This window comes from Equus caballus, chromosome 19, assembly GCF_041296265.1.
Source record: "Equus caballus isolate H_3958 breed thoroughbred chromosome 19, TB-T2T, whole genome shotgun sequence".
Classification (NCBI taxonomy): domain Eukaryota; kingdom Metazoa; phylum Chordata; class Mammalia; order Perissodactyla; family Equidae; genus Equus; species Equus caballus.
The window spans coordinates 67,560,537-67,581,682 of NC_091702.1; the positions used below are offsets into that span (position 1 = coordinate 67,560,537).

Below are 21,146 nucleotides of genomic sequence, written 5' to 3' on the forward strand. Positions count from 1 at the left end.
CTAATTTTAGAATTGTCCTCTTTGGAAATCCCATAAGGCTATCAGGTGACTTCTCAGCAGAAACTTTATAGGTTAGAATGGAGTGGAATGATATATTTAAAGTGCTGAAAGGGAAAAACCTACAAGCAAGAATACTCTATTAATACTCATCCAAAAACTGCAGAATGCAATAATAGTAGGGAACTTTAACACTCCACTTACACCAATGGATATCTCATTCAAACAGAAGATCAATGAGGAAACAATGGCCTTAAATTACACATTAGACCAGGTGGACAAATCAGCCTTATAAGAAATGCTAAAGGGACTTATTTAATTGTGAAAGAGAAGACCATAAATAGGAATAAGAAAATTATCAAAAAAAAAAAAGCAATAAAATCATTGGTAAAGGCAAATATAGAGTAAAGGTAGCAGATCAACCACCCATGAAGATAATATGAAGGTCAGAAGACCTTTCTCACTTAAGTAAGTCCCTTTAGCATTCAGAATGGAAGGAGAAAGGAACCCAAACATAATACTAAAGAAAGCCATCAAACCACAAGGGAAGAGAACAAGAGGAGAAGAAAGGAAGAGAGAAGAACTACTAAAACACCCAGAAAAAATCCCCCCAAAATGGCAATAAGTACATACTTATCAATAGCTACTTTAAATATCAATGGAGTAAATGCTCCAAGAAAAATGTATAGGGTGACTGATGGGATAAAAAAACCAAGACCCGGGGGCCGGCCAGGTGGCATAAGCAGTTACATTTGTGTCCTCTGCTTTAGCAGCCCAGGTTTCGCCAGTTTGGACCCTGGGAGCAGACCTATGCACTACTTATCAAACTATGCTGTGGCAGGCGTCCCACATATAAAATAGAGAAAGATGGGCACAGATGTTAGCTCAGAATCAATCTTCCTCAGCAAAAGGAGGAGGATTGGCAGCAGATGTTAGCTCAGGGCTAATCTGCCTCAAAAAACAAAACAAAACAAGACCCATATATATGCTACATACAAGAGACACACTTCAAACCTAAAGACACTCACAAACTGAAAGTGAAGGGTTGGAAAAAGATACTACATGCAAATGGCCATAAAAAGAAAGCTAGGGTAACAATACTTAGATCCGACAAAATAGATATTAAAACAAAAACTGTAACGAGATAAAGAAGGGTATTTCATAATCAAAAGTGAACAATCCAACAAGAGGATATAACATTTGTAAATATCTATGTACGTAACATAGGAGGACAAAAATATATAAAGAAATTATTAATAGATAAAAGAAGAAATAGACAGTAACACAGTAATAGTAGGAGATTTTAACACTCCACTTAAACCAATGGATAGATCATCCAAACAGAAGACCAATGAGGAAACAATGGCCTTAAATGACACATTAGACCAGGTGGACTTAGTAGATATATACAGAACATTCCATCCAAAAACTGCAGAATACAAATTTTTTTTAAATGCACATGGCACATCCCCCAGGACTGATCACATGTTAGGCCACAAAACAAGTCTCAATAAATTTAGGAAGACTGAAATAGTACCAAGCATCCTTTCTGATTACAAAGGTAAGAAACCAGAAATCAACTACAGGGAAAAAATGAGAAAAGTCACAAATATCTACTGAACAATGATTGGTTCAATGAAGAAATCAAGGAGAAATAAAAAAAAAAAATACCTGGAGACAAACGAAAATATGACATGCTAAAATTTATGGTATCCAGCAAAAGCAGTTCTAAGAGGGAAGTTTATAGCAAGACAGGCCTACCTCAACAAACAAGAAAAATCTCTAACAGTGCAACTAAAGGACTGGATGAAGAAGAACAAACAAAGCCCAAAATCAGTAGAAAGAACAAATAATAAAAATCAGAGCAGAGATAAATGAAATAGGGACTAAAGAAAAAATAGAAAAAAATCAATGAAACCAAGAGCTGGTTCTTTTAAAAGATAAACAAAACTGACAAAGCTTTAGCTAGATTCATGAAGGAAAAAGAGAGGGGGCTCAAATAAAGAAACTCAGAAATGAAAGAGAAAATACAATGGACACCTCAGAAATACAAAAGATTATAGGAGAATACTATGAAAAGTGATAGTCCAACAAATTGGATAATCTAGAAGAAATGGATAAATTCTTAGAATCCTGAAACCTTTCAAAACTGAATCAAAAAGAAACTGAGAATTTGAATAGACCAATCACCAGTAAGGAGACTGAAAAAGTAATTGAAAACCTCCCAAAAAATAACCCAGGACCAAAGGGCTTCCCTGGTGAATTCTACTAAACATTCAAAGAAGATTTAATACCTATCCTTCTCAACTCTTCCAAAAATTGAAGAAGAGGGAAAGCTTCCTAACACATTCCATTAAGCCAACATTATCCTGATACCAAAACCAGATGAGGACAACACAAAAAAAGAAAATTACAAGCCAATATCACTGATGAACATTGATGCAGAAATCCTCAACAAAATACTATCAAATCAAATACAACAATACATGAAAAAGATCATACACCATGATCAAGTGGGATTTATTCCAGAAATGCAGGGATGGTTCAACATCTGCAAATCAATCAAAATGATACACCTCATTAAGAAAATGAAGAACAAAAATCACACGATCATCTCAATAGATGCAGAGAAAGTATTTCACAAGATACAGCATCCATTTATGATAAAAACTGTGAATAAAATGGGTATAGAAAGAAAGTAACTCAACATAACACAGGCTATCTATGGCAAACCCACAGCCAATATCATTCTCAATGGAGAATAACTGAAAACTATCCCTCTAAGAACAGGAACCAGACAAGGATGCCCACATTCACCACTCTTATTTAACATAGTAGTGGGAGTCCTAACTAGAACAATTAGGCAAGAAAAAGAAATAAAAGGGATCCAAATTGGAAAGGAAGAAGTGAAACTGTCACTATTTGTAGATGACATGATTTGACATATAGAAAACCCTAAAGAATCAACCAAAAAACTTTTAGAAATAAGAAATGAATACAGTAAAGTTTCAGGATACAATATCAACATACAAAAATCAGTTGCATTTGTATACACTAACAATGAAGTAGCAGAAAGAGAATGAGAATACATCCCCATTTACAACCGCAACAAAAAGAGCAAAATACCTAGGAATAAACTTAACCAAAGAAGTGAAAGATCTGTACACTAAAAACTATAAAACATTGTTGAAAGAAATTGAAGAAGACACAAAGAAATGGAAAGATATTCCATGCTCTTGGACTGGAAGAACTAACATAGTTAAAATGTCCATACTTCCTAAAGCAATCTAAAAATTCAACGCAATCCCTATCAAACTTCCAAAAACATTTTTCACAAAAATAGAACTAAGAATCCTAAAATTTATATGGAACAACAAAAGATCCCCAAAAGCCAAACTCACTCTGAGAAAAAAGAACAAGAGGTATCACATTCCCCGATTTCAAAATACACCAGAAAGCCATAGTAACCAAAACAGCATGGTACTGGCACAAAAACAGACACACAGATCAACAGAACAGAATCAAGACCCCAGAAATAAACCCACACATCTCTGAACAGCTAATTTTTGACAAGGGAGCAAAGAGCAGACAATGGAGAAAGGAAAGTCTCTTCAATAAATGGTGCTGGGAAAACTGGACAGCCACATGCAAAAGAATGAAAGTAAACCATTATCTTACACCATGCACAAAAATCAACTCAAAGTGGATTAAAGGCTTGAATGTAAGACCTGAAGCCATGAAACTTCTCCCCTCTTCAACATTTGTCTTAGCAACATATTTTCAAGTACCTTATCTGATGGGGCCAGGGAAACAATAGAAAAAAGAAACAAGTGGGACTACATCAAACTAAAAAGCTTCTGCACAGCAAAGGAAACCATCAACAAAATGAAAAGAGAACCTAACAATTGGAAGAAGATATTTGCAAACTATATATCTGACAATGGGTCAATATCCAAAATAACATTAACACACATAAAATAACAACCCAATTAAAAAATGGGCAAAAGATTCCAACAGGCATTTATCCAAAGAAGATATACAGATTGCCAACAGGCAAGTGAAAAGATATTCAACATCACTAACTATCAGAGAAATGCAAACCAAAACTACAATGAGATATCACCTCACTCCTGTCACGATGGCTGTGATTAATAAGACAGGAAATAACACGTGTTGGAGAAGATGTGGAGAAAAGGGAACCATCATACACTGCTGGTGGGAGTGCAAACTAGTACAGCAACTATGCTAAACAGTATGGGAATTCTTCCAAAACTTAAGAATAGAACCACCTTTCAATCCAGCTATTCCACCGCTGGGTATTTGTCCAAAGAACAGAAAAACGCTGAAGTGTAAAGATATGCACCCCTATTCATTGCAGCATTATTCACAATAGCCAAGACTTGGAAGCAGCCTAGGTGCCCATCAAGGGACAAATGGATAAAGAAGACATGGTATATATACACAATGGAATACTACTTAGCTATAAAAAAATGATGAAATCTGGCCATTGGTGACAACATGGATGGATCTTGAGGGCATTTTACTAAGTGAAATAAGTCAGAGGGAGAGAGTCAAATACCATATGATCACTCATAAATAGAAGATAAAAACAACAATGAACCATCCCATAACCACAGAGAATGGATTGATGGTTAGCATGGGGGAAGTGGCGAGGGAGGCGGGTGAAAGGGGTAGGTACATGTTTGTGGTGATGGATTGTAATTAGTCTTTTGGTGGTGAATATGATGGAATCCACACAGAAATCAAAATATAATGATGCACACCTGAAACTTTATAATGTTATAAACCATTGTTACTTCAATTAAAAAAAAGAAAAAAACCCCACATGTATTAGTTAAAAAAAAAAAGAATTGTCTCGTTTCTCTGCTGCTTTTATATTCTGCAATTCTTTAAATTTTCTAGACATGAATCCTTTTTACTTTTCCTGTTTTGGATATGTTATACTTTCTGGATTCATTGCTTCTAGAAATTCATAGCCATTATTCATGTATTACATCCTGTCTATTTCTTCTGTTTTTTCTTTCTCAGAATCCAGCTCAGTGTACATTAATCTATTCTCTACACCTCTTTACTCCTCTATTATATTTTCTTTTTACCTGTCTCTTTGTGCTGAATTCTGGGCAATATTGTCACATACATCTTTAAGTTTATTAAATGCTTCTTTTATTATTATTTGTCATATATATAATGAAAGTATCTATCTCCTTATCTATCTATCTGTCTATGTACAGATATAAATACACAATGTATGACTCTAATCCATTGCTTAAGGGTTTTTTTGCAATAATTATATTTTTTCATTTTAGAAGTTTCATTTCCCCCCAATCTGCCTATTCTTTTTGTCTTTTTCTCACTTTTGTGACTGAATTTGTTATTTTTTTACTGTTCCGTATACAGCTGTTGTATGTATGCTTCTTTAACACACGCAGTCCTTGGGATTCTAAATCAGTTGCTGATTGTTTCTGCTGACTCATTCATGTCTTGCTTTTTCCTGTGCTTGGTGTTCTCTGATTGTGATATTATTGCCCGATCATAATCTGTGGGGTCTTTGGGTCCTGAATTTTGAAAGCTTTCTCCTGAGAGGACTTCTGCGTCTGTAAGAAGCCAGGGGTTGCTGCCGACATGGTACCGCTTCAGGGTTGCTTGAGTGTCTTGGGCCAGAACAGGAGCCGCAGGGTCAGGACCCCTGCTGGCTGGCAGCCAAACACTGATTCTGACAGTGGTGCATTCAAAGCACTGAGAAACCGACTCAGAGAAAGCCCACAGACCAGAATGACAGCTGTGTTTCTCCTTCACGCTCAGGTCTTTTTTTCCTTTTGCACAGGGAAAGGCATTGAAATTCTCCTTTCACTTTTGTGAGACCAAAATTAACAGCAAGAGTATGCCTTATTCATAGCTATTTATTTTGCAAAGGAAGAACCTTTCAGAATACCTACTTTGGCATCACTCTTAAAAGCCAATAAGCCACTTTCTACCAATACTAAGTGACACAGCACTTTTTTCAACTAAAAAAAAAATACAGGAGAGGGCCAGCCAGCCCCAGTGGCCTAGTGGTTAAGTCTGGCATGCTCTGCTTGGTGGCCTGGGCTTGGTTCCCAGGCATGGACCTACACCTGGTCGGTGGCCGCACTGTGGTGGCAACCCACATGCAAAATAAAGGAAGATTGGCACAGATGTTAGCTCAAGGCTATCTTCCTCAGCAAATAACCCCACAAAAAATAGAAACACAGGAGAAAAGACAGTGGAAGTTTAAGGGTAATAAATCATGCATTCTTATAGTCACTTATTTCTCAATTTTTATTGAATTATCTGTCCGGCAGTGCTAGTTGGAGGAGACCCAAAGACGCAGCAGCTGTGACCCCAAGGGAACTCACAGTCCAGCACTGGGGCACGGGCAGAGCCACAGAAAGACGCAGCAGCTGTGACCCCAGGGGAACTCACAGTCCAGCACTGGGGCACCGGCAGAGCCCCAGAAAGACGCAGCAGCTGTGGCCCCAGGGGAACTCACAGTCCAGCACTGGGGACGGGCAGAGCCCCAGAAAGACGCAGCAGCTGTGGCCCCAGGGGAACTCACAGTCCAGCACTGGGGCACGGGCAGAGCCACAGAAAGACGCAGCAGCTGTGACCCCAGGGGAACTCACAGTCCAGCACTGGGGCACGGGCAGAGCCACAGAAAGACGCAGCAGCTGTGACCCCAGGGGAACTCACAGTCCAGCACTGGGGACGGGCAGAGCCCCAGAAAGGGCTGCGGAAACCTGAAATTCCTTTTTGTCCCTGCAAAATTTTCTTTAATTAGTAAATGACATATATGTTTAGAATAAAATAAAGTTGCAATTAAAGACATGGAGATTATCATTGTTTTTAATAAACATTTGATCATGGATATAAATTTACTGAAATGTTTTCTATTTTGAAATATTGTAATATTTTGTTTTGGATTCATTCCAAACTAAATATTTTGGGAAATTAAACTTATGAATCAAATGTACTATTATGATTGCAAACATTTTAAAGAAAGACATTTATAAACACCTATCCTGATTTGTACATTTCTAAAGGAAAATAAGTGAATGGGAGGTATAAAATTGATTAGTTTCCTGAGTAATGGATTGGGTAAAAATAATTGAAAGTTAAAATAGTACTAATGAAAGATATGAAGATATTCTATAGTCAATGATAGGGAAAAAATTTTTAATGAGCGTTAATTTATCTTAAGAATATTTAACCAAATATAATAAAGCACTATTTAAAATTTTAAATATCATCCTTAACATGAATCTGCAGTGCTAAACAGCATACATGTTGATATTCAATAGATATTCCTTAACTGAGGGAAGGAAAGCAGGAAGGAAGGGTGGAAGGACGGAAGGAAGAATGAATACAGGAAGGAAAGAAGGATGGAAGGAAGGAAGGGTGGAAGGACGGGAGGAAGGAAAGGTGGATGGAAGGGTGGAGGGAAGGTGGATGCCTGGGAGGGAGGAAGTGTGTACTTGGCTTTCTTCTCCAGGCTCTTTCAGCCTCATCTCCTCTTCCTCCCCTACTGTACTCAAGCCAGAGTAAACCGTCCCTTCCTTGAGCTTCGTGTCTGTCTTGGGTTTTTGCGCAACTGTTCGCTTTGCTGGAACACTCCTGTCTTCCTGTTTTGCCACAACTGTTAATATTAAATATCTTCCCATTGTGGGTTAGTATCTAAGCCAAAAATGAAAATGTTTTATCTTTTTAATTATTTAAAGTGGTATACATAAAGGATTTTTACTACAGAAATTCATTTAACTAATTCTAATGTAACTTTAGATTATAAGTCTTGGATTTAATTTTCAGGGGACAACAAAGTATGAAGGAAAGAATTCTGGATTTGCTGTCAGACGGGTAGCAAAAATGCGTAGCTCAGGACTTGGCTCATAATAGATATTTAATAAATTTTAATTTCTTCCTTCTTTCCTTTCCTGTCTTTTCCTATATCTTCACTTTTTCCTTTTTTCCTTTTTTCTTTTTTCCTAATCTTCACTTTTTCCTATATTATAACAAAATATTAACTCATGTTAAAATGTTCATTTTTCAGAATAAAAAGAAGTATATATTTTAGATTTCTGTATTCCACAGATTATAGTACTTGGGTCAAAAATTGGGTTTAAAATTCCTAGCAATTAAGTGAAACTCAGAAACATATATTTTTTTACAACAAACTATATAATACTAAAGTTAGAAAATTAGATTTTTCCTCAAACAGCACTCAAGTAGGAAAATACAAGTGCTTCTTAAAATAAAGACTATGAATAAATCAGCAGACAGTAACTTCAACCGATGTTTTGAAGGCAGAGTACAGGCATGTTATTGGATTTCAATTGACTGAAGTAATCTTTTCTCAAGAGGCTTAGATAATGTGCCGCAGACACTTTGCTTCTGATCATCTAATTTAACAAAGAGACAGAAATCAGAGAGTGTACATGAAAGTGTTTGAAATGTCCATTTTGTGGGCTGATACAAATAAATCCTTGAATACATTTCCTACAAGTCCCAGATCTCATTCAGTTCAAAGACCACTTCCTTAATAAGTTCCTCTAATAAAACCAAGAAAAATCCTTCAATCTATGAACTTGGTCAAAAATCTGGCAAGATCTTTTAATCAAAGGACATATATGATCAAGTTGAGGAACCTATGCAGGGCCAGTTTAAGTCTGCTTGGCCTTTCACAAGTTCACATCCCAACCTCAGCGGTGCTGTGCCCGCGATAGTTCATACCACTCTGTACGTTTGTCTTCATCTCAAATTTTCCCTTCAGCTGTATTTTCTTCCAGAAAATTTTCCGAGATTCAAGGTGTCAAAGGAATAGATAAGACAGAATTACAAACACCACTCACATCTGGAGACTAATTAATATTGGATGATCTTAATGGGACACTCATGGACTAATGTTAAGAGAAGTGGAATGTGACAAAACAAGGGTTGATAAACGCAGATGCTCAAACCAGGCTCGCCTCAGATACCGATAACTATTCCTAATGACTATCTTGACTCTTATTTTTTCCTGTAATTTTTCAGACGGCAATGCCATCATATATTGTTTGCTTCATTTTACGAGAATCAATGTCTGCATAACAAAAGGTGCTAATTGGAGAGGATCCTGAGTCACCTTTTCAGAGCAAAGCCACCTGGATTACTGTTTTCCTCAGACTGACCTTTCTGTTCTGCAGGAAAGACAATCAGGAAATGCTCTCCAGGCCATTTTAGTATGAAACACAAAAGCTTAGAAATCCCCTGTGAATAACTGAAGGCAACCATTAGGAGTACAGCCAACCAGTCTCTTAATGGAGAGGTCAGGAGGAGCAGTAGGCACAGAACCTCTCTGAGAGCCCAAGGAACATTGGTGGTTTATAATTGATTTTTCTGTGCAGATTTCCTTTTTTTCAAATTATAATTATATCAGTGTCATTAATAATGGCTGTTGCAAGGGGCCTTGCCTTACTCTCCAAGGCAAAAATTAAATCTGGTCAGAGGAGCCTCATAATTATTTCTACTTATTTGAAGCAGAACACAGACAGGTTTCTTCCCCCTCATCTGGGAGTCTAAGATACTTAAGTCTCCCCCTGAGCAGTCAGGATAATAATAGCAGAGCCGGGAAATGAAGCCCCTTACTACACATCGCCCACCAAGTGGGAATATGCGAAGAGAGTTCTGTTGTGATAGTTTAACTCAGAGCGCTTCTGTAGTAATTATTTTTTTTTCTAAATTTTAAAGGTCTGATGCATTTCTTGAGGATGTTAACTATCTTTCTAAATTAAGAAAGTAATGCATTTTCTCAAAGAAATTTCTTTTTAAAGAGATGTGCTGATTAACAATTAGAAAAGCTGAGCCAAATAGCAGAGCTCGGAGGATTGGTGGAAGCCGGGAGATGCCTTGGTTCTAGCAAGGCCTTTGTTAAAACACTTACTTGAATATACTAGGTAATACAAATCCAGATACAGATTTCTTGGGAAATGGCCTTTCTTGATTTAATTTTCTACTTACACACACACACACACATACACGTGCATGTGCGTGCACGGATTCATACTACTACTTTGGCTAATCTTTTCATACTTTGAGTTGATCTATTAATCTTCCCACGACTTCTTATACAACCCTGCAGCAGGATACTTACTTGCTTTTTTTTTTCGTTTTATTTGTTCTCTTTTTGGCAGGGAAGACTGGCGGCCCTGAGCTAACATCCATTGCCAATCTTCCTCTTTTTGCTTGAGGAAGATTGTCGCTGAGCTAACATCTGTGCCTGTATTCCTCTACTTTATATGTGGGACGCTGCCACAGCATGGCCTGAGGAGCAGTGTGTAGGTCCATGCCAGGGATATGAACCCATGAGCCAGGGCTGCTGAAGCTAAGGGCATGAACTTAACCATTACGCCCCTGGGCTGGCCCCAATACTTACATATTTTGATACTTCAATTAATATTGATTTGGGAAAAGTCCAAATATTTCATTTATTAATAACCTGAGAAGGCACTGTGTCAGTTCATATTATCAAGTTTAGAAATCTGTTTCATAAATTAAATTTTAACTACACAATATTAACTACTTTCCTATATTTCTTTATTAGCTAGGAGTGATCAGTTAGGGAGAGAAGACCTCTGTTGTTTCCGAGGTGGCTTTATCCTTTTGTAAAGCCAGGGAATTGTGCGCTCATGGGATCTGGTCTACTTTGTCAAAATTTGTTAAGGTCTTGCAAGAGTCAGAGCAACATAAATCCTTAGTTGTGGCTGAATATAAGGTCGAAGGTGTAAGTTTTTCTTTTTAATCTTCATAATGAGGAGTAAGCATGAGATTGCTTGGAAATGTAGTTAGGTTGTTTATTTTACTTTTATTTTAGAGACAGAAAAATAGCTACATGGGCTACTTAAATGACATGACTGAATTATTTGGAAAAAAAGAGATCCATTGTATGTATTAAGGTTTATATGTTGAACTTTGGACAGCATTATCCATTCTTCCAGGGAAATTCTAAAAATTGAAATGGCTTTATTACTGAACTATTTTTTAAAAACCATGGGCATTTCAGAATAGGTACATAGCATTTCCTGACAGATCATTTTTCTGTTGAAGCCAAACTGAAACACCATAGATTCTTCCAAGAAGCCTGATATGGCAGCCAGTCCCAAGATTGACCCCAATGATCCCCACCTTCTAGTATTTACAGTTATGCAACGCCTCCCATAATTTACTAGGGTTGGTCTGTGTGTGATTAGGTGATAAAAGACACTGCCTCTTTGGTCTTGAATGTGCATTCCTTTTAGAGGCCATCAGGCCCATGTGACAAAACAGCCAAAGCTTTCCAGAGTCACATGGGTGAGGTTGAAGAAGATTCCACAGCCTCAGCTGAGCCTCCAGCTGACAGCTTGCGTGCAACCCCTGGGAGACCCTGAGTCACAGCCAGCCAGCTGAGCCACTCCTGCATTTCTGATTCTCAGACACCTTGAGAGATGACATACTTTCATTGTTTTAAGCTGCTAAGTTTTTGGGTAATTTGTTATGCAGCAATAGAAAACTATTGCTGCATCTGTAGATGAGCTTACTGTTTATCATCTTTTCATGTGAGGGTAGCCTATGAAACATCTCCTAATTGGTGGTGCTTTCTAAGAAGAGAACACGGAATATTAGAAGACGACTGGCTTTGCATTCAGCACATCTGTAATGTGGTCTTGGCCAAGGTCACGCAAGCCACAGTTATTCTGGGTCTAGCTTTCTAAGATATATAAGACAGTTAGATTAAATTAACTCTAATGACCATTCATATTTTAAATTCCATAATTATGAGAGGGCTCTCATGCTCTCAGTTTTGGAATCTCTTTGTAAATGAAATCTTTATATATTTACCACAATATTGCCCACTTTTCAATATATCTCAACTTCCGTGAATGATCAATAATCAGGGAGGGAAGAGTGCTATTGCAAAGATGGTAAACAAGGGAAAGAGAACGTGGGCTGTCATAGAGCATCTGCATAATCTACTCTAGCCTTTAAGGATATGAAGGCATAGAAGAAATGAAAACTATGAGGGAAGAGATGAAAAAGCAGGCACAGCAAAGTAATTTACTCCAACTAGGGAGTAAGGAAATAATAAAATCTGCCAAAATAAGTAGAACACCATGCTTCATGAGCTGTTCTCATACAGTATAAAGAACTTGTTTTAAATAGAAGGGTGAGAATCGTGTATCAAAGCAAAATATATCCTTGCTATCCTCTATATGTCTAATATGTACTTGGAAACTACAGTAATAATGATACATTTTCCATAATTAGGCCAGACTACTGTCCATTTATATCTGTTATAAGAATAATTTTTCTGTCTTTATTTAAAGTCAAATGATTTATATTTCCTAAAAGATGTACATTTATATTTTAAAAAATAAATTTTGTAATTTCCAAATTAGAATATTATCACATGCTTATACTAAAACTTATTCAGAGACAATAAAATAATGTTATGGGATGGTATCAGTTGGTTAGTAATGATGCAGAAGGTAGTTTTTAAATGTAGGTCCTGGTTCTGCTCTGTACTTTACATATGAGCTACTGTATTTACATGTGTCTGACTTATTACCATATCATCTATAGAAGAGAATAAGCCTTTTGATGCTCATGCTTGTGGTTTGGGTAACAAAAATTTAAGTTTGGGTAACAAAAATTTAAAGGACCTTCTATGCAGGGACTGGACCACAGTAAAACCAGCACTGGTAGTGTACAGAAACTAACGCCAATTTTAGCAGGTTGTATGCATTGAGTACTTACTCTTTCCAAGCAGTAAGTGAAATGATTTACATTTAAAAGTCTCATTTAATTTATTATTCATAATTGCTTATGTGGTTGTTATCATTTCTCTCCTAACAGATGAAGAAATTAAGGCTTAGGGAAATACAACTAGTTGCCTGTGGTCCCATAGCTAATTAGCGTCAAAGCCTGAATTTCAACTCAGGTCTGTCAAAATCCATGACTAGACAGAGTACTACTTCCTTTGGTTCTTGAGGAGCTGAAAAAGAGCTGAAAATGTAATAAGGCCGTTGTCAATCTGGTTGACAGAAACTAAGCAAAGGGAAGTTTAACGGCTTGCCCAAGGTCCACAACTAGTCAGAGACAGAGGTGACAGCAGAACTACCCAGTTCACTTTCATTTCAATTGCTTTGTGATTTTAAATTATAGTACATTTTTGTTCTTAAGTGTCAAATACTTTATTTCATAAATATCAATGTGAATTAACTAAAGAGCCACCAAAAATTAAATAAGGGACAGAAGAAAAAAGAAATAAGCAATAGTCCAGTCACTTTTAATGTTCCATCAATACGTAAATATATTTTATTACAGTTTCTCATTAAGTTGCCAGTTGGAGGTTAAAATCTAAGTGGGAATCGTGAAGTAGCTAGGTGTCTCTCAATTAGCTAGTAGCTAATTAACTTATCTTAAAATGAGTTAACACAGGTAAAGGGCACTGAGTAAATGCTAGAATTGCTTTTGCTTTTTCATAATCCACCTTAGGTATTAATACCAAGATTTTGTTCTCTACCTTACTCAAGACTGGAAAAAGTAGTTTTTACGATTAGAATTGCAAGCATTTTAACTTCTGACTCATTTTAATTTTTCTAATTTATACAACAAAATCAAATTGTGGCCTTCAGTAAATAAGGGTTCCCTGCTCCAACAGGGCAGGTTTCCCAACTCTGGATACACTAGAAACCTTCCATGTCAGACCTCCCCTCTGGCAGTAAAAAATCTGCAGATAAAGTCAGGAAGCCGAGGCACAGAGATGCTCATATATTTATTAAGGAAAATTTGTATAAAAGGTTGGATTTTCTTTATAGTATTACAATGTTTTGAAGTCTATGGGGACTAATAAAACCCATGCTTAAAAATGCACGGTTTAAAAACACGTACACACCTTTCACAAAAGCATTTACTCGAGTGAACTATTTCCAGGGAGGAAACCACACCAAATTCCTGATTGGCTACCAAGAAAAGTTGCTCCTCTGCCAGGTGGTCCATATTCCCTCCATTAGCATTTCCTAATAAATCCCTGAAGGAAAACGGAGCCAAACAATGCACCTGTGAACAGTCACCTCATCTGTTTTAGAAAATCTCTCAAGGTAACTTCACAAGGTTTTTCATACAATTACAGGCTTCAAAATCCTTGGAAGAAATAAATGCATTTTTACTCAATTTATAAATTTTTTTATTGAGTGCCAGATGGAAGAGAGTGGCAGCAGAGTATCAGAAGAGAAAAGGTAAATTTATGGATTGGTAATTATGTTTGTACTTCTGGCCCCAAATGGTAATTGTTTAAGGAATAGGGAAAAATATCGCTGTAGTTTTCACGGCATTTGAAATGAGCAAAACTTGCATTTCTCCCCTGGGAGTATGTCTCAGTGGACATTTTAATAAGGCTGTGACCAGGGGAGACCTGTGAAGGCTTAGAGACATAATCTAATTGCAACTCTTAGTGTGAAATTTCTATTAGAAAATCTGGCAAGATTTACCCACAGGCATCATATAGTAGGATGCACTCTTTCATCTTTTTAGGATAGAAAGTTAGATGTCTGACTTGTATGTTTGGCTTTCAAAGGTAACAACATGATGTTTACGTTTTCTGTTAATGGAAGGGTAGTCCTTTGAAGGCTGACTGAAGGCAGCCTGAATTCAAGGCAATGTTACAGTCAAATAACACCTCTCTGTGGGACTCCTGTTCCTCTGATTTTCACCAAACCAGATCAGAAATTTAGAGGAAGTTTGAATTTGTGTCCTTGTTAGTCCCCAGAAGGAATTTTATGAAGGAATGAAAATATAATAGAAAAATACTAATTTTTCATATTCCATGGCTACACTGATTCTTGGTGGGCATCAGCCCAGACACTTCATCGAGGGTATTTTTTAAGAGGAGGTGGAAATTTATGTGAGTAATTAATCACTTAAAACTAGCCTTATATTTTTCTCTTTTCTTAGAAGGACAAAACTTGGTTGTGAAATATGTAGATTTCCAAATAGTAGAAGAAACTGAATTACTCTTTCATTCTTAAGGTTTTTATATACTTTTCTGTAATTTTTCCATATTTCATATTTTCATCGGAAACATAAAATCTCTCACTCCTACTTTACTCTTACTTGGTTATTTCTTATCACCTTGCACAGCAAAGCAAGACACATTAAAATAATAAGCTTATGCAATCATGGAGTTTCAGAATTGAAAAACAACTTAGTTTACTTTACCCCCATTAAGAAAGAGATAAAGACATGGAATTCAGGAAAGTGATGAAATAGCAATTTAAGAAAAGCATGACCAGGAATTTCAAAGCAACTGATTATGACTTTAGGATGTGAAATTGAAAGAAAATGTTGTGGAGTTTAGAGCCAAGTGAGATATAGCAAGTTGGCAGGAGTGGCAATTACTGTGCAGCCTTACCCGGTGTTAGTACTGTGCAGCCTTACCTGGTGTTACTACTGTGCAGCCTTACCTGGTGTTACTACTGTACAGCCTTACCTGGTGTTACCACTGCACTGCCCTACCTGGTGTTACTACTGTGCAGCCCTACCTGGTGTTACGAAAGAGCATCAGGGCCCAGGTTGCATTTCTGGAGACTATGTAAGAATCCTAGCCCTCTGAGCATGTGGAGAGAGTATTGTTTTATTCTTGGAAAGCAGATTATAGACTTATAATACTCATTACGTTTATAACCTTCATTTCAGTCTATAAATTTAGGTTTATTCTAAAGGTTTGAATGAAATATATTTAGAATACTTAGTTCTATCAACTTTATTTTCTCCTTTTCCAGATGTATCAAATCTTTGACATACTAAATCCAGCTTTTATAATTTTAAACAAACCCATCTTTCAAATCAAACAAAAGATAGTATAACTCTTATGAAATAGGAGACAATTTAACACTAGAGGAGTCAGTAGACACTTGTAATTTTCAAATGCGTGCAGACTCTATGCTGATGCAATGGTGTAAATATCTCATCTCTTCCTATTCCGACATGTTCAAACCATCCGGATGCTGCTGTTGGTGCAGCACTGGCACCGATCCCAGGCTTGCTACCACGAGAATCTCTGCTCCCGACACCAGGGACTCTCTGGGCTCACTAAACCAGACAGGCTTCTGCATTGTGTGGTGTCTGCTGCACAACGTGGAAACTGGCCACGAAATCTCCACAGAGAGTGTGTGTACCAGTGAATTCCCTTGCTGTCCATTTTCTCTCAGGTAATGTTGTTTTAATTAACTTTATTCACCATCTCAGGTGAACTGCATCTGAAACACTCAACTGCATCTGAAACAGACTTGGTCCTTTCTTTACCGCATTTTGCTTCCCTCGAATAGTTTAGGTTCTAAAATCATACAAACCACGTGACATCTACGAGGTCCTGCCAGTTATAAAGAGGTGTGGCACTTAAGGTCATGAGTATGTTTGGAGGGTTGTGATTATTTCCCCTCTGTCCACACTTGAGAAAGTGGGGTAATGAGAAAAGACCCTAGAGACTCGCAATTCAAAGCGTGGGCCTTGGAGTAGCAGTGCGAGCAACCCCCCGGGAGCTTGTTCCAATTACACATCCTCATCCCAACCCCCTTAACCCACCTCCAGTCAACAAGCTCCTCAGGTGATCCAGGTGGCCCAGATGCCCTTTGCTCAACCACCCCTTTCTTAGTTCCTGTGTAATAACGCGTTTAGCTTTACATTTAGGTTACAAAATGCACAGGTTGGTTGGGCACGGGGGAAGGAGGACGCAGAGGATGAAGGAGAGATGTTCCTGTGCCTAGATGGTGGATGGAGGCAAGAGTAGCACTCGTGCAGGTGAAGAGAAATTCTCTTCTTCCCTTGAACAAACGTGTAAGTGGAGGAACTACAACAAAAGAAAATGAAGCTGCATGTTGACCATTCCACGAGGAAAGATTTTTTTCTGTCTTCAGTTGATTATTTCTATAATAATTGCTTCATAGATTTTTAATCAAATAAAAATGAAGGTTTACTGATTATGTATCTTTAGAAAAATGAGTGAAAGGTATTGAATTCTTATCTAGGGAAAAGCTATCTTGAGAAAGTAGAACAGGAGGGGAGCAGAGGAGCAAAGACATTGTGCAAAGCTTGATATTGAGAAGCATGTGACTTTCATAAATGACCCCAGCGAAGCTTCCTTAAATCATCCGAGTGATGAAAATAGTTCCCATAATAAAAAGCTTCCCATAAATCTCCTCAGCTTTTTGTTAAACATTAGTCTCGTGACCTGAAATTATATATTTTTACATAAAGCTCATAGATATCTTACTCTATAATTGGTGGACAAGGCAAAACAATGGCAAGCTACTTTAATTCAGTATTTTATGTAGATAATTAGTTACCCTCTGGATATAAGTAATGTTTCCTTTCTTATGATGAGTTTTCTTGAACAAAATCTAAAAACTGCTGACTGTGGTAAAAATTAACAAGAGAACTTTAAGGAGAAGACTTTAGCAGTCAGTGTCTTAAAATGCTGGGTGTAAGAATAATGAACTGCTATGGGGGACTCATGTTTGCAAAATGAGCTGCCAGTTGGTAATTAGTGGAGCTGTACAGCGCCCTGGTGAGACAGGTATGTTTTATTGCTGCCATTTTACAGATGCAAGATGGGCATCAGAGAGTAATGAAGTATTTGGCTTCAGGGAGCCTAGAAAATCAGCATCAGCAGAAAGCACTGACGTTTCTGAGACACCCAGTTGTGATGCAAGTATCACGGCCAGCGTTCACAACCACTGACTGGCTGTGCAATTTTGGTGAAGTTTCTTAGTTTCCTCATCTGTAAAATGGGAAGAGTAATAGTATTTATCTGAAAGAGTTGTATTAGAATTGAATTATTGAATCCATGCAAAACACTTTAAAAAGTACCTGGCATAAAATTAGTCATCTATTATTGTGTAGGAATTATTAGCTATATGCCTTTCTGAGCACAGGGATCTTAAAGTGGACAAAAGAAATCCCTGCCCTCGTGATTTACATTCTAGTGATTAACAGAACATTCTCTCAGCTGATGGACATCTGTGTGTGCGTCTTTCTTAGAAAGAAACAGGAAGAAATAGGTAGAAATAGGACGTCTTGCAGGCTGTCCTTTTTTTAATTGCTATGTGTAATTTCACAGCGGCTAGGTGACCTTTTTCAACTTCCTGTGTATGAGTCCTGAACAAAGAGAGGATTTTATTAATTTATGTAGAATTTGATTGAAAGCAAACACATTGGGGGTTGGGTGACAAAGACAAACAAGAAATGACCTCCTTTCTTCAGGGGCTTACAAACCAGTGAGGGAGTCAGATACACACACATGACTCTAATCAAGACTAACTCTAGTAAACATAATTTAAAAACACAGATGCAAGAGAAATAAGAGAAAAAGGAGAGAAAAAATTAAGAATGTGACTAGAAAGGATAAAGAGAGAAGGGAAGAGTATAGATAAGGGAAAGGTATGTTGATATTCAACAGGATTTTTGATATTTTGTGACTGCAAGACAGTTTGCACCATTTTGAAGGTGGAGACCGAGTGCTTAGGAGCAGATGATGTCTCGATTCTGTTGAAGTAACTTCCTAGGCCCCAGATGGAGCTGCTCCCGCCCAGGTGCCACATCAGCAAATGAAACTTAGGTCACTTTCGTGTCCCTGTAAGTGTTCCACTCTACCAGAAGCACAGTGCATCCAGTAGCCAGCCCCCAAATGCCAAGACGACTCTGGGCTCTACTTATTTCTGTGTTCCTTCTCATGCCAAACAAGGTGGACTATGTGGCCCCAACCAACTAGATATTTTCTGTTTTTCTTTCCATGTTCTTTATACTTTATCCCATAAACCCTTCCTGCCTTTGCCTCATTTTGCAGTTCTCTGAATGGAGACTATCCACTTCATAAAGTGTTAGAGAAAGTTTGTCTGTATCACCTAAATTGTCTTCATTTTTTTAAAACAGTTCCCTCATTATGAGTAGGGCTTGTTTTTGAAGAAAAGCACTGCTGGTGAGTAAATAAAAAATAGAAATTTTTTGGTGACTTATACTTGATGTTCTTCATTATTTTAAGTACCTTTTCATATTCAAACAGTATTCATTTGAGTTCAAAGAAAATGAAGGGCTTTTTGAGCATGAAAAGAGAAAAGTAACTAAGAATTGGGCAAGCATGATGAATTGAATAGGGACTCTCTAAGTAGTTTGCTTCCTCCTCCAGGCCTCTCTCCACGCGCAAGACAACAGAGCAGGGCCTTGATTACAGTGTGGAGAACACTGCTCCTTGTGGTGAAGCATTTTTTAAAATGTATGCACATATTTAACTTCAGTAGCTGTAAACAAAAAACTACAGCCTTTGGGGGTTCAGATAACGTATCTATTAACTGTGTAGGCACAAATGTAGCATTTGGACATAGCTAGAGCTGTAAGAGATTATCTTCCTAGACTCTTATTTTACAGATGAGGAAACAGGACAAAGAAAGCTGAGGTCTGAGTCAAACTCGAATCTTTGAACACCCAGCCCAGGGCCTATTTCTAATCTACCTCATTCTCTGAGCACAGGTCACTGGTAACAACAGCATGCTGTTTCACCTCAGACATGTGTAGACACTTCACATCCCAAGCAGCTTAACTTCTTTTGTGAGTTACAGAATAATGCTCCTAACGCAACGAGAACTTAATAAAACAGCATGAATTCCTCAGAGAATAGTGTAAATATTGATCGTTCGTGGATTTATTATGAGTTAGCGATACAGAGTAACTTTGATTAAAAGGAAAGGTAAGGTTTAAACGCTATAAATTAAAGACTGAGGAGAATGTGAATATTACAGCGAGCTGAGGATTGAAACGCTGTCCGCTCTCTGAGACAAGTGCCTCGGTTAACAGTGGGTGTGCCGCCTGCGATCACCCTCACCTGTTCCTACCCCCATCCCCCAGCTTCCGTGTTTTGCTTTTATAGGCTTGTACCCGCACCTTCTTTAGAGACGTAAACTTGGGCTACTGGAGCCGCTACAGAGCACCAGAGTGCCTATGACTCTTTTCTGCAAACTACATGTACATCTCCATTAAGGCTTGTAACCAATGACCCACTGGAGCCAGAATATGGAAGCTCAGCTTCTTTGTCTCCGTAGGATGAACTCAGAGATGTAGTTTAGGTTCCAGGGCTCGCCTTGGTCATTCTGAGTTTAGTTGGCATCTTCCTTCATAGTCCTGCTTACTTCATTCTCTTACCATTTCTCCTGGGAGCTTTCTTAATAATCATTTGCCCATGAATTCCTGTCTCAGGGTCTACTTTTGGGCAACTCGATCTAAGACAACTACCAAAGCTACTTAGGATCCATCCATCCATCCATATACCCAACCATATTTGTCTGTGCTTGCTACCTCCCTCTCTCTTCTTTGCCTCTTTCTATGTACCTCTGTCCCCCACCCCACTCCAACCCAATAGGAAACACTTGAAACAGCATGGGGTACACTGTATTCCAGTCTATATTTCTCTACACTTATATAATCGTACACAAATATACACATATTGGGGGGAATATTTGTGTTCCAAAAACAGGATCATTTGTACATCTAGTCCTTTGTATCTTACTTTTATTACTGTACAATATTTAGGTTCCTAATAAAGAAGGAAATTAGCACTTTCAACTAAATGTTCTGTTGTAAGTTGCCCTAGTTATAAATTTTATAAAAATAGTTGCTTGGAAGGAGAAACCATGTTATAGATGTAGATATGGAAAATGTACAGTTAGAATCTGAAGTCATAGTTGGGAAAAAGTTTTAATGCTGTCAATCATCTTATGCTCTCTCTGAAAGGTTTGATATTCTAATACCTTTGATTGGTCGACTATGCCTTGTGTATTTATGTACAAAAAGATAGTCATTTTTATTTAGTTTGTACGCTATTCCCATGCTATTGTGTTCTGATTGTATATTATATTATATTATATTATATGCCAAATATTTTCCTGTTGTTTTCTTAAATGATGTTTAATAGTGATTTAGTGTGCTTTTCATCTTTAGGTCTGTTTATAATTAATATTTACAACCCACTAGAAGGGTTGATATCTTTATTTCCATTTTGTAAATGTGAATCCGAGACATAGGGAGATTAATTGACTTTTTCCTGGCCACAAGCA

The 21,146-nt window shown here is 37.6% G+C and overlaps 1 protein-coding gene across 11 annotated transcripts in view; it reads right to left on the minus strand.

The window, feature by feature from the left end:
- EPHA6 (EPH receptor A6) overlaps positions 1–21,146 on the minus strand; it is a 780,034-nt gene that overhangs the window by 264,197 nt on the left and 494,691 nt on the right. The window lies entirely within an intron of this gene.